General features: G+C 33.1%; 2 protein-coding genes across 3 annotated transcripts in view; one reads left to right on the top strand and one right to left on the bottom strand.

Moving 5' to 3' along the window:
• si:dkey-201i24.3 (golgin subfamily A member 6-like protein 7) overlaps window positions 1-14838 on the bottom strand; it is a 306654-nt gene that overhangs the window by 57685 nt on the left and 234131 nt on the right. The gene's annotated exons all lie outside the window — the stretch shown is intronic.
• The window catches only part of ndst1a (N-deacetylase/N-sulfotransferase (heparan glucosaminyl) 1a), a 43897-nt gene continuing 33250 nt past the window's right edge, over window positions 4192-14838 (top strand). Inside the window, exon 1 of the mRNA XM_051127687.1 lies at window positions 4192-4373. The gene's annotated coding sequence lies outside the window, so the exon portion shown is untranslated. The remainder of the gene's footprint in view (window positions 4374-14838) is intronic.

Here is a 14838-nt window from a genome sequence, read left to right as displayed (position 1 = left end):
AGGAGGTACGTTAACATCCCCCAGGTGGAGCGTGACAGTTGATGTTTCTTTATGCCTGCAACCACACACAGTGATGAGCATTTTAATGTCTCGATTCTGCCTCGACACAGACTGTGTCTTCAGTTTGCCTTCAAGGGTCAACGTATCAGTACAAAAAGTCCTCCACTTCAGGCTATCCCTGTCTCCTGTCCCCCTTAGAACAGGTGTTGAGGCATGTTGTTGTCACCACAGATGCCTCCAAGATGGGCTGGGACACCACATACAACGGGCATGCAGCCTCGGGTTCCTGGACAGGGCCTCGACTGCAGTGGCACATCAATTGCCTCAAGTTGCTAACAGTGTTACTCTCTCTTTGCTGGTTTCGACCATTGCTACAGGGCAAGCATGTACTTGTCCACACGGACAACATAGTGATGGTGGCTTACATCAACAACCAGGGCGGTGTGCGCTCCCGTTGCACGTCACATAGAGCATGCTGTATCTCTTGCAGACATCTGCAGAGCTGTGGGCTGGGTGACACCTAACACCTTTGCAAGATTTTATAATCTTCGGGTGGAGTCTGTGTCCTCCTGTGTGTTGGGTAACATCAGGTAATTGGTGGGAGTCAGGCTCGATGTTCAGCTTGCGGCACCATTCTTAGTTGGATATGTGCGCTTATTCCCAGTTATTCCCCGCCAGTGAACTCTGGGTCCTCCGTTGCCCTGCAGTTGCAGATTGGACGGAGAAGTCTGTTACCGTGTCCAGTAGTGAGTTTGCCATCTTCCCTTCCAGACTTGGCATTGATGTCTCAGTTTTCCCCACGGTTTATCTCCTCCATGTTTCCCTTATTCCTTCATTCCTGTTGTCAGTTGACGTAACGTCGGTCATGACTGACTAGAAGAGAAAGTCTTGGTTACATATGTAACCCTCGTTCCCTGAAGTAGGGAACAGAGACGTTATGTTCCTCATGCCACAACCTTGAACTGCGCTGAATGCCGGGATGCGTCTCGGCTCCTCAACACAAACCTGTATGAGTGGATGCGCGCCGCCATCTTATATGGGCTTGTTAAGTGATGACGTAATATTTATTATATTATATTTATATTTAGATTATATTTATCTATTTATATTTATATTTTCATTGTATGGCTATCTGGGATTTCGGTATGGAGTTAAAGGGTAGGATTATAATTTTTTGGTAGTATTATATCACATTGTGTATGTATAATTAGTACCGTTTGTTGTTTTCTCATGTCACCTGATAGAGCGGTTGGACCCGGAAGTCACGGAAGAGGTGACGCTTGACGTCAGACTTAAAGGAGAAGTCCACTTCCAGAACAACAATTTACAAATAATTTACTCACCCCCTTATTATCCAAGATGTTCATGTCTTTCTGTCTTTAGTCGTAAAGAATTATGGTTTTTGAGAAAAGCATTTCAGGATTTTTCTCCATATAATGGACTTTATTGGTGCCCCAATTTTGAACTTCCAAAATGCAGTTTAAATGCAGCTTCAAAGGTCTCAAAACAATCCCAGGCAAGGAGGTCTTATCTAGCTAAACGGCCAGTCATGAGGTGAGCTAATCATAGACTAAAGACCCAGGTAAACAAAGAATTAATCTTTTCTGTTTCTTATAGCATTATAGTTTTGTCTTGTCTGTAGTGTGATCAACGTTTGTGTAAGCAGTAGATGTGTTAGGGAAGTAACACCTAACATTTTAATTATATTTTGCTACAATGAACGAAATGACTCGAAAAAAGATTCGTTCATTTTGCTAAACGAGACTCAAAGGTCAGAGTCAGTAAAATGATCCGAACTTCCCATCATTACTATGAATCATGTGTAAGTTCATCGTTTGTGTACTGAGTATGGCCAAAAACTCCATCTTATTTTCTCCTACAATTTGAGAGAAGGACATCGTTGTACCTTTTTGTTTGTAAACAACGTTTGACTTACTAGCACTTTCTTAGTCTTTGCGCATTCGCTTTGTAAACACTGGGTTTGTAGTTCCACCTACGTTCGGTGTGACCTTTCCACGTGATTTAATAGTACGTAGCGTCGTGAATGCGCATCCCAGAGCCTGTGCCACACAAGCTTTTGTGCTTAAAAAGTATAAAAATATATATTTTTTGGAAAAAAATGACCAATTGTTTTGCTAGATAAGACCCTTCTTCCTCAGCTGGGATCGTTTAGAGCCCTTTGAAGCTGCATTTAAACTACATTTTGGACGTTCAAATTCGGGGCACCAATGAAATCCATTATATGGAGAAAAATCCTGAAATGCTTTCCTCAAAAACCATAATTTCTTCACGACTGAAGACAGAAAGACGTGAACATCTTGGATGACAAGGGGGTGAGTACTTTATTTGTGAATTGTTGTTCTGGAAGTGGACTTCTCTTTTAACAAGCGAATACCCGTATGTACAGGAAGTGGCTTGGCATGCAAATTCCACTCGCCAATTCTCACTGGCCTTTTCTCTAAAGCTCAGAGGCGATTGGGGCTACCAAGTGAGACCCCTGACATCAGCCGAGTCGATGTAACGTCTCCGTTCTCTCCTTCAGGGAACCAGGGTTACATACATAACCGAGACGTTCCGAGTTGTGGGCGTGGCACTGAGAAAACATGATGGATTGATGCAGCATTTATATTGGCGGTAAATTTGTTAAAATGAATGAAATTATTTTATTTTTCAATTATAGAAGTATTTTTAATTATTCAAAAAGAACTACGTTGCAAGTAAAAATACGATAGTATATTAAATTGCAGTAGAATATCTTAACATTTAATTCCTAACACCTTCATAAATTGAATGAATACATAAGAAACAAAAACAGACTGATGCACATCCTAGTCATTTTGTAGAAGTAGAGTTTAAAAAACTTTTAAATCTTTTTATTTATTATTATTATTATTATTATTATTATTATTATTTTTATTATTTTTTTTTTTTGTAGGAAAGCCACATCGCCTTCTACCTCCGGCCATATGAACTCCTGTTGTAACCTTCTGGAATAGCTGTGTTGATGGTTTGATATGGCATAAAATCTGGAAACTATCTCATAAATATTGAGTCACAAATAAAGTAAAAGAAATTTCTTTCATACTCATTCATAAATACTATCCCAGTAACTATTTCCTTGCAAACAGATGTAACTGTGATATTGATACACTATGTACACTTTGTGATCTACACACAGACATGTTTTTTAATTTATTTTGGAGTTGTCCTTACTCAGACCAAAAATTGGTCAGAATTCTGCTTATTTGTTAGAGATCATATCATGTCCAGCTTTCAGCTTTGTTTAGAAAATGTTTGGTTTGGTTTTTTCACTTCATAAGGAATTTTTAATTCCATAAGGAATATTATTTGATGAATCTGTTACTTTTGCTGGCAAAGTTTAGTATACATAAATGCATGGCGATTATAAACCATTATTTCTCATTTTGAAATCAGAAGTTAAGCAATACCTAAAATCTATTTACAATCCGACAAACAAGAAAGCTGTTAAATGTATTAATGTATGTAAACATTTTCATGTTTTGATGTAATTTTCTTTATTTTTCCCCCCTAATTAATTGTAATTTTGTATCTCATTTACTTTGTGTTCACCGCCTGGCTACTGTAAAATGCAGAATTTGAGTGATTCAATAAAAAAAAGAACCACACTGCAAAAAATGCTTTTCTTACTTAGATTTTTTGTCTTGTTTCCAGCCAAAATATCTTAAAATTCCTAAATCAAGAAGGATTTTCTAGACAAGCAAAAATTATTATTATTATATGTTTTCAGAACATAGATGTCAAATTTAAGTGAGTTTTTGCTTAGAACAAGCAAAATAATCTGCCAATGGGGTAAGAAAAATAATCTTATTTCAAGCTAAAAACAAGATTATTTTGCTTACCCCATTGGCAGATTATTTTGCTTGTTTCAAGCAAAAACATACTTAATTTTGACTTGTTTTTTCTGAAAACAAGACAATAATTTCCGCTTGTCTAGAAAATCCTTCTTTTTGGCTGGAAACAAGACAAAAAATCTAAGTAAGAAAAGCATTTTTTGCAGTGCATAAGTTTGGCATCAGATTGTATTATCGTCCTCTGACCACTAGTCGTCGCCCTCGAACTCTTTAATAAGACGCTGTGTGTTTGTGTATGTGGTGTCTGTCGCCCTCTATCGCCGAGCGCGCGTAATGCGTCAGTTCAGTGCACGTGTGTTTATCTCAGCAGGCGTCTCAGTTGGCTCGTGCACATCGCACGAGACACAAGCAGAACGGGACGGACGGCTGGAATTATCGCAATACAGTCGGAACGGCATCACAGGATGAGCGGTGAAGGAGTGTCGCAGGGCACAACGACCGACAGACGGACGCGCTCAGTCCGGTTCTGCTGTGAATCAGGTGAGTGAAAACCCGCTGCATGTTCTAACACTAAACAACAGGCTTGAGTTTGCATTATTTTGTGTTTCTGTCACAGGACCAGTGAGTGTCTAAAAACCATTGCACTTCTTGTTGCTGCATGAATGAGTGTTTATGTTCTGATGTGTTCAGTATGAGTTGTTGTTGTTGTGTTTTTGGACATTGTCTTTGAATTTAGCTTATGTTTTAGTGATTTATAGCGAATGCATGAAGCCAGGTCTTTAGTGTACTGTCTGTGAAAATATATGGCAGTCACCTGAGGTAAATCATAGTGCATTTGATGTTTGTAAATCTTTCAATATTCATGTTGCCTACTTTAAATGCCTTCTCCAAACTGTTCTGATCCAATAAAGTATCACATGATGGGTTAATTGTTTTATGGGGTTAATTAAATGTACTGTGTAAAACCTGAATTAGATGAACTGCACACAGTCACATGACAGTCATGTATGTTGGGTTTTATTTTGCTCAGATGTTGCTTTCAAAGCTGAGGGAAGTCGTAAGTTTACATACTTGTAGCAGAATTCGTAAATAATTAAAATACCACTAAGACCATGTTTTCAGATGAATGTTTATGTAAACTTCAAATAGGGTCATTGGTGTAATTTTTTTATGTTGTGGACTATGTGCAAAATTTTATGTGAAATAAACTCCTAAAATTTAAATTAAAAAGCCATTTTTATGATCATATCCTCATTTTTCTTATGTTTTTCTAATGACTTGAACTATATAAAGAGATTTTTTTCTTTTTTTAGTACTCAAATGTACCAATCAACTGTACTGTGGCTTTATGTGTTGTTTATTATTACTTGTTCATATTTAAGAATAATAAAGTCATCAAGATGATAAAATGACACAAAATGAGCTGTGGGAATGATGCAGTGACCTACATTCGGAGCATTGTAGATGCAGTGCATTTATGTCTACAGCTTTTCATTTTAAGCATTTATTCAGAAGCCTTTAGATCACAAGATTTTTAAGATCATGAGAAACGTACATTTGATCAAATGTGTCTAAACTTGGATGTAAATGAGACTTACGACTATTTGAGAAGTGTTTGAGTGTGCATGAGTTACTTGTGAGATTGCAGTAAAAAACTAAATGTAAGTTACAGTCCGCCCCCAACCTCAAATCTTCTGTAAGTGCTTCATATTTCTGATTTGAGTACATGCATTTGTAGTGTCATATTGAGGTTGTCTGTTGTGAATTATAAATGAATCTAGTCAAACTAAGCAGTTTCAGACAGCAGTTTTTGCAACTTTTTGACTAATTGAATCAGAAACCATTAAGTGAGTATCTGTTTTAATGTCTGTGTGTGTGTGTCTGTGTGTGTGTGTGTGTGTGTGTTGCACATGAACTGTGAACTCCATCCACTTCACAGCTGTCGTGTGTGTAAAGTTTATTTTTAGCTGAACGGACGCCTGTTGTGTGTTTTCCGGGTCTTTAGAGCTGCAGCGAGGAGTTTATTGGTTGATTTGTCTCTTTAAGTGCTGATTGAGTGATTTATTGATTGTTTTTCCAGCAACATCAGAGTTTGAAAGATTCAGTCTGAATCAGGTACTTTCCTGTGGGGGTGCACGATTAATTGAAATAAACCCGAAATCATTTAATACAAAATTAAGAAATGAAGGCTGTTACATTTTTAAAGTAAAATTTATTATTAGTATCTTTTTTTTTTTTTTTTTTTATTTAAACACTAGATTTTTTTTTATTTACAGTAAAATATTACAGTAGTAAAAGCAATTTCTTATTTTGTTTTTGTTATTTAGTCATTTTTAGATTTTTATTTTAGTTGATGAATATGATGAATAATTATAATTACATTATTTTTATTAATTTATAATTTACATTATTATTATTATTATTATGTTTTATTTTATAGTGAAATATTACGTAATAAAAGCAATTTCTTATTTTGATTTTGTTTAGCAATAATAATAATAATAATAATGGTGTTTGTTATTATTATTATTATTATTATTATTTTAAATACTAGTTTTGTTTTATTTTACTGTGCAGTATTACAGTAGTAAAATATCTTATTTTCTTTTTAATTAAAATTAATCATTAAACATTTTCTTAATAATTTTCTTTTAATTTTGATATTTTTATTTTAGTAGTAGTAGTAGAAGTAATAATAATAATAATAATAATTACTTAATTATTTTTAAATATTAGATTTTTTTACAGTGAAATAATACTAAAATAAATATAATTTATTTAATAAAATGTATTTATTAATTTATTACATTTAATAAAAACTATTTCTTATTTTTTTATTTAGTAATTTTTACAGTTTTATTTTAGTTGTAATAATAATGATGATTAATTAATACTTTTAAAATTAGATTTAATTTTACAGTTACAATTTTACAGTTACATTTCTATTTTAGTAGTAATAGTAATAATAATAATTCTGAAGATGATGGCGATGATTATTGTAATTAATTTAAATACTACTTTTTTTATTTTACAGTAAAAACAATATCTTGTTTTCTATTAATTGGTATTGTATTAGTAGTAGTAGTAGTAGTAGTAGTAGTAAAAAATAAATAAATTATTTTTTATTTTAAGTACTAGTTTTTTAAGTAAGTTTTTTTTTTTGTATTAAAGTGAAATAATACAATAGTAAAAGCTAGTTATGTTCTTTTGTAGTAATTTTTATATTAATTTAGTAGAATCAATAATAATAATAAAAATAATAGGAGTTGTTGCTGTTTTATAGCAATATTGATGTATAATCACAACATTATGGGGACAAAATTAGATTTTTTTTTTTTTTAATTGCATTCGCAATTATGAGAAAAAGCACAATTAGTTTTCCCCCCAAATGACTCCGACTTTTGTTTATTAAAATACACACAAAAACCCAATAAACTGAATTAATTGTGCAAATTAGCCATCATTTTTTTTATTCAATTACGCAATTTTTTGGACTTGGTATTTTAGTGGACTTGGAATAACAGTACATGAAAAATCAACATCGTTTTGCCTCTTTTTAAGATAAAGCGCCTCATAAATCAAACCTGTATGTGAGGTCATTACTAAATCTCTTTCTTTAGCTCTGCTCTGTCTGTGAATTCATGTCTTTACATCCCGAATTTTTCACTCAGGGTTATAATGGTCCTGACAGACGGTGAGCTGCTTTAACACTTAATATCACACTGCTGTATAATGAGCTGCCGTCTGTGTCGAAACACACACACTGGTTTGTCAGCAAACTACAAACCTTTATTTATTCTGTCCTGAGGAGAGGCAGGTTGGCAGCTGTCGTTTGGCAGAGAGTGATGGATTGTGGGTAATTCGACTCTGAAATCTTCATCTGTTCAATGGGGTCTGATATTGGATGATGTCATCACTCAAATCGTTTGCCCTCAAGGTGAACAGAAGGAACCACGACACACACACACACTGCAAAATTACTGAAGATAAAGTCTCGTTTTTTGAAAAATGCATTAACTTGAAGTGAGTTCATGCTTAGAAATATGTGCCAATGGGCCCACGGGCAGATATTTGTTCTTGTTTTAAGCATAAACTCACTTCACTTTGATCAATTTCGCTGAAAGCAAGACGTATAATCTTAAATCATGTTCCTTCCCAAATAAATGTGTCCTAATTGAGGAGTGTTTCTAGATGTTTGTGCTGGGAAAGACGACAGGACACTGAGCGGGGGTCTGTGTAATGTGTCTTTGTGTCGAGCAGCACAGAACAGACATTAATCACTCTGTCGGGCAGGTGGAGAGAGAGGAAGTGAAGCAGAGAGGATCATGGGAGATGTGCGTTGGAGGACAGCAGCTTGCGCGGCGCTCATTCATCATGCAGTGCGTTGTGGGATATGTGAGGGCAGCGCGTGTTGAGCGGGACGTTACACGCTCGCTTACACACGGGCGGCTGATGTCTCTTTCCCTCTGATGGATTCCCAGCGGTGTTGATATCAATCTGTTGTTTTCTTCTTTTTGATGCTAATTCTTTGGAAAATATTTTAAACAACTTTGTTAAAGGCTTTTTCCTTTAAATACTACTTGATAAGGGCTTGATAAGTGCAGTTTCCCCACTCGTCTTAACATATTTCCTCTTCAGACAAGGTTGGGATGGGAAGCATCAGAGATTTTCCTTTATTTGTTTATTTTTGGTGATTACTGCTTACTAAATACTGAGCAGTATGTATACTTTTTTATGATTAAAAATAGTCATTGTGAGTCAAAATGTTATTCAAATAAGTTACATTAAAATTGCACACTGCTTACTATTTTTTTTTTTTAAAGCTATCAGTATTTAGGGTTGCACGATTTGGGGGAGAGAGAAATCCTTTTTGAATCTTTATTAATTAATTTTTTCATGATTAAAAATAGTCATTATGATTCAAAATGTTATTCAAATAAATTACATTTTAAAAAGCTCTAGATATACCCCAAAATTGTATAAAATTCTATAAAAATAACAACGTAGTAGTAGCAGTAGGAGGATTTATTAGGATTATATTTCATTGTAAAATTGCAATACTAATATATATTTTGTAGTAGTAGTAATGATGATGATGATGATGATTATTGTTATTATTAATTTTTATTATTATTATTATTTTTTTTTTTTTTTAAATACAATAAAATTTCTTTAACAGTTTGCAATTTATTATTATAATTTTATTACCTTTTTTTGGCAATATTTCATTGTAAAATTACAATACTAATATTTTAGTCGTTGTAGTAGTAGTAGTAGTAGTAATAATAATAATAATAATAATAATAAAAGAATATATTATTATTATTATTTTTTTTTTTTTTTTAAATACTAGATTTCTTTATAGTTTATAGTAGTAATACTAAAAAAACAATATTAATTAATATTTTTAGTAATGTTTCATTGTAAAATTACAATACCAATATTTTTTATTTTAGTCACAGTACTACTACTACTACTACTAATAGTAGTATGAATAGTAGTAGTACTAGTAATTAATAATCATTATTCTAAATAATAATAATAATTATTATTATTATTGTTTTTGCAGTTAAATTCTAAATTTGTTCATTTTACAGTTTACAATTTATTTTACAAATATTGCAATAATAGAAGCCATTTCATATTTTTGTAATATTTTTGTAATAATAATAATTGTTGTTGTTGTTGTTGTTGTTGTTGTTGTTGTTGTTGTTGTTGTTGTTGTTGTTGTTGTTATAGTTTTTTTAAATACTTGAAGCATTTGACACATCTGTGCAACAGCCAGTCGTAACAAACTCCTAAAGGTGTGTGTAAACTAAAGTTTGAATGTGTAAACTGGCAAGACAGAACTTGTGCAAATCCTGCTGATCCGTAGGGCCTGGTCCGTTGCACTTACTACTGTCACTTACTGACTAAGCACTGATGTTGTTTAGTCAGCATCACTACAACCGTATGCAGCGAAATTCAAACCCAACAGGTCAGAGGTCACCAAACTTGAACTTTAGTGCTCAGCAGAAGACCACGACTCTCGCTTGTGTATCTAGTCTCTGAATGCTCGAAGGGAACATGAAGTGTAGTGTGAGGGCACGCTCACAAGAGACACTGATAGTAAGTGAGTGCTTGTGTGGTTGTCCTGATGTCAGAGCTGTCAGACGATACTGTCGTTTTCAGGATCGTGTTACATCATCTGACCCGTTACCAGCTCTCAGCCAGTCCGGACGCAGCTCTGGACTCATATTTAGGTGAGAGGTCACAGGGCACAGCTCAAATCAGCGGCCGGCGTGCGTGAGGCGATCTCATTACCCACGCGCCCTGTAACACACCCCTTGATCTGCTGTAGTTTAAAGACCAGCCAAGACAGTCGCTTCTCCTTACTGTATCATCTTGATGGTCTTCAGTTTTTTAGTTTGTTATTTTTATTTATTTTTTATTTGTAAAATATCAATATAGTTTATTATTATTATTATTATTATTATTATTATTATTAATTATGCATATTTTTAATCAATTGTATATAATGTATGAAATGTATTTTATTTATTACTTTTAGTTTAGTACTGTCTTTGAAAATTATTTAAAATAATTATATTTAATATAATTAATTATAATATAATAATTAATTATATAAAATAATATTATTTTATATATATATATATATATATATATATATATTTATTTATTTATTTATTTATTTTTTTTTTTTATTTATTTATTTAATTTAATTTCTAGTTCTTAATTATGTAGTTTAATTTTTAAAAATAATAACTTCATCTCAGATTTTTCTCTTGAAATCCACTATTAGATATTACAGTAAAAGCTATACATGATTTGCTCTGGATGCATGTAATAAGAAATATTTCAGCTCATAGTGAGATTTTTGAATGCAGAGAAACACTTGTGAGTGTTGCAGTGGACAGAGGTTGAATGCTTGTAGTTGCTCTTTTAGACTTTCATGTATAATTGATTTCTTTAAATAATGGATGACCCATATTGCAACACCTTCTCTCTCTCTCTCTCTCTCTCTCTCGCCAGCATGTTCGTTTGACCAGCATGTACTCACAGCCGTTTGTTTTGTTTCTGCGTCACTGCTGTGTTTAGGAAAGATTTGCTCAGTAATGGTTTGAGTCTTTCACTATTAGGTCACTTTCCGTCTCAGCGATTCAGTTTCAACACTAAATTGGGGCTACAAAGCTGTTCTACAGCACAGACGCAGAGCGCTTCGGCTCTTAATGAGGGAGAAATCAATCACGTACAGTCAACACGTGTAATTAAGCGCAGGGTTCGTCTCAGCGGGGCTCATTATCTCATATTAAGCAGCATGTTTCTGCTGAGGTCATTGCTGTGTTATAGCACAGACCTTGCTATCTATTGCATACATATAACTTGAAAAAGTCGGAGGGCTTTAAAATATATATATATATATATATATATATATACATACAGGGCTAGATTTATTTGATCAAAAATGCAGCAAAAATAGGAAAATATTAGTAATTTAAAATAACTGTTTTCTGTTTAAATATATTTTAAAATGTAATTTATTCCTGAGATGCAAAGCTGAATTTTCAGCATCATTTCTCCAGTCTTCAGTGTCACATGATCTTTCAGAAATCATTCTAATATGCTGATCTGCTGCTCAAGAAACATTTCTTAAGAAATGTAATAATCTTATTATTATATTTCAGGGTTTTTAGATTAATAGAAAGCTTTTATTCGAAATATAAATATTTCGTAACATTATAAATGTCTTTATTGTCTCAATTTGATGCAGTTTATGTTAGCAGGGCTCTAAACGACTGCGTGCGACTATGAAAAAATACTTAGGAGCACCATGTGCGACTGACCCGATCAGCATATTTGTGTTTGCGCTGAAGGGAGTGGTTTCTATGTTTTTGCAGCGTTGAGTAATGTATCACAGACATATCTCACGAATCCTTTCACAAACAAAGTGTAGAGAAAGTGTAAATAAGAGATTTGTTGTGATTATAATGGAACTTTGTAGGATTGCGATGAACTAAGATGAGTTTTTAATGATTTTTAAGGGAGTTTGTAAATGAGATACTGATTTAATACAACAGTTAAATAAACAAGAAGTTAATATTAAGTGACTTACATTGTCTGACTATAGCACTATTGCCTGATTTTTGATAGTCTGAAACAAGTCACAACCAAGCCGTTGCACATCTCCAATCAAACTATGATTTTGAGTGAACTATGATTTGTGTATTTAAAACACCGTAGATCTGGTTGACGTGCGTGTGTGTGTGTGTGTTTGACACGTCCTAATGGCTGCTGAATGATTAATGTGCTGATTTGTGTGTGTTTTGATGTCCGTCTGCTGTCTGTGGGATCAAACTCCATGTACAGTCTGTGGATCCTGCACTCATTAGTGTGTTTCCTTTTACTGTTCTCTGAATAATAATTGGGCTTCTTGACAGAGCAGGTCACATGTTATCACTACAGTCAGTGGAAAATCTGACCCACATGACCTGCTGTGACATCAAACATGACAACCACTCTCCCGCTTCAGAGATCCAAACTTCTGTAGTGTCCTTCATGAGAATTTATCTTTCTTGTAATTTTCTACTTTTTTGGCGCATTAATCAGGAAATCAGTCTTGCAGATGGGAATACAGCATCGGTCGTCTCACAGATCACTGAATCAGAACAGCTCAAATGTTTTACAAGGCTGCTGTACTGCTGTAAAACTCCAGTTGAGATAACTGATACATTTAAATGTACATGAAGATTCAAATACTCGTTACATGTATATAGATAGATGGATAGATAGATACTGTATATAGAGATAGATGGATAAATAGAAAGATGAATAGATAGAGAGAGATAGAGAGATACTGTATACAGTGATGGATGGGTAAAAAGATAGATGGATAGAGTTAAAGATGATAGATAGACAGACAGACAGACAGACAGACAGACAGATAGATAGATAGATACTGTATATAAAGATGGGTGGATAGATAGTTAAAGATGATAGATACTATATATAGAGATGGATGGATACAAAGATAGATAGAGTTAAAGATGATAGATAGACAGATAGATACTGTATATAGAGATGGATGGATACAAAGATAGATGGATAGATAGACAGACATATACTGTATATAGAGATGGATGAATAAAAAGATGGATAGATGATAGATAGAATTAAAGATGATAGACAGATAGATAGATAGACAGATAGATAGACAGATACTGTATATAGAGATGGATGGATACAAAGCTAGATAGAGTTAAAGATGATAGATAGATATAGACAGACAGACAGATAGACAGATAGATAGACAGATAGATAGATGGATGATGGATGATAGATACTGTATATAGAGATGGATGGATACAGAGATAGATGGAGTTAAAGATGATAGATAGATAGATAGATAGATAGATAGATAGATAGATAGATAGATAGATATAGAGATGGATGTATATAAAGAGATGATGATAGATGGATACAAAGATAGATGGATAGATAGATAGATAGATAGACAGACATATACTGTATATAGAGATGGATGAATAAAAAGATGGATAGATGATAGAATTAAAGATGATAGATAGATACTGTATATAGAGATGGATGGATACAAAGATAGATAGATAGATAGACAGACATATACTGTATAGAGATGGATGAATAAAAAGATGGATAGATGATAGAATTAAAGATGATAGATAGATACTGTATATAGAGATGGATGGATACAAAGATAGATAGATAGATAGACAGACATATACTGTATATAGAGATGGATGAATAAAAAGATGGATAGATGATAGAATTAAAGATGATAGATAGATACTGTATATAGAGATGGATGGATACAAAGATAGATAGATAGATAGACAGACATATACTGTATATAGAGATGGATGAATAAAAAGATGGATAGATGATAGAATTAAAGATGATAGATAGATACTGTATATAGAGATGGATGGATACAAAGATAGATAGATAGATAGACAGACATATACTGTATATAGAGATGGATGAATAAAAAGATGGATAGATGATAGAATTAAAGATGACAGATAGATACTGTATATAGAGATGGATGGATACAAAGATAGATAGATAGATAGACAGACATATACTGTATATAGAGATGGATGAATAAAAAGATGGATAGATGATAGAATTAAAGATGATAGATAGATACTGTATATAGAGATGGATGGATACAAAGATAGATAGATAGATAGACAGATAGACAGACATATACTGTATATAGAGATGGATGAATAAAAAGATGGATAGATGATAGAATTAAAGATGACAGATAGATACTGTATATAGAGATGGATGGATACAAAGATAGATGGATAGATAGACAGACATATACTGTATATAGAGATGGATGAATAAAAAGATGGATAGATGATAGAATTAAAGATGATAGACAGATACTGTATATAGAGATGGATGGATACAGAGATAGAGTTAAAGATGATAGATAGATAGATAGATAGATAGATAGATAGATAGATAGATAGATAGATACTGTATATAGAGATGGATGGATACAGAGAGAGTTAAAGATGATAGATAGATAGATAGATAGATAGATAGATAGATAGATAGATAGATAGATAGATAGATAGATAGATAGATAGATACTGTATATAGAGATGGATGGATACAAAGATAGATGGATAGATAGACAGACATATACTGTATATAGAGATGGATGAATAAAAAGATGGATAGATAGATAAAGATGATAGATAGATATATAGATGGATGGATACAAAGATATAGATAGATAGATACTGATATAGAGATATAGATACATGATAGATAGATAGATAGATAGATAGATACTGTATATAGAGATGGATGGATACAAAGATAGATGGATAGATAGACAGACATATACTGTATATAGAGATGGATGAATAAAAAGATGGATAGATGATAGAATTAAAGATGATAGATAGATACTGTATATAGAGATGGATGGATACAAAGATAGATGGAT

Source organism: Labeo rohita, chromosome 14 (assembly GCF_022985175.1).
Source record: "Labeo rohita strain BAU-BD-2019 chromosome 14, IGBB_LRoh.1.0, whole genome shotgun sequence".
NCBI lineage: Eukaryota > Metazoa > Chordata > Actinopteri > Cypriniformes > Cyprinidae > Labeo > Labeo rohita.
This window is presented reverse-complemented; position numbering and strand designations above follow the sequence as displayed.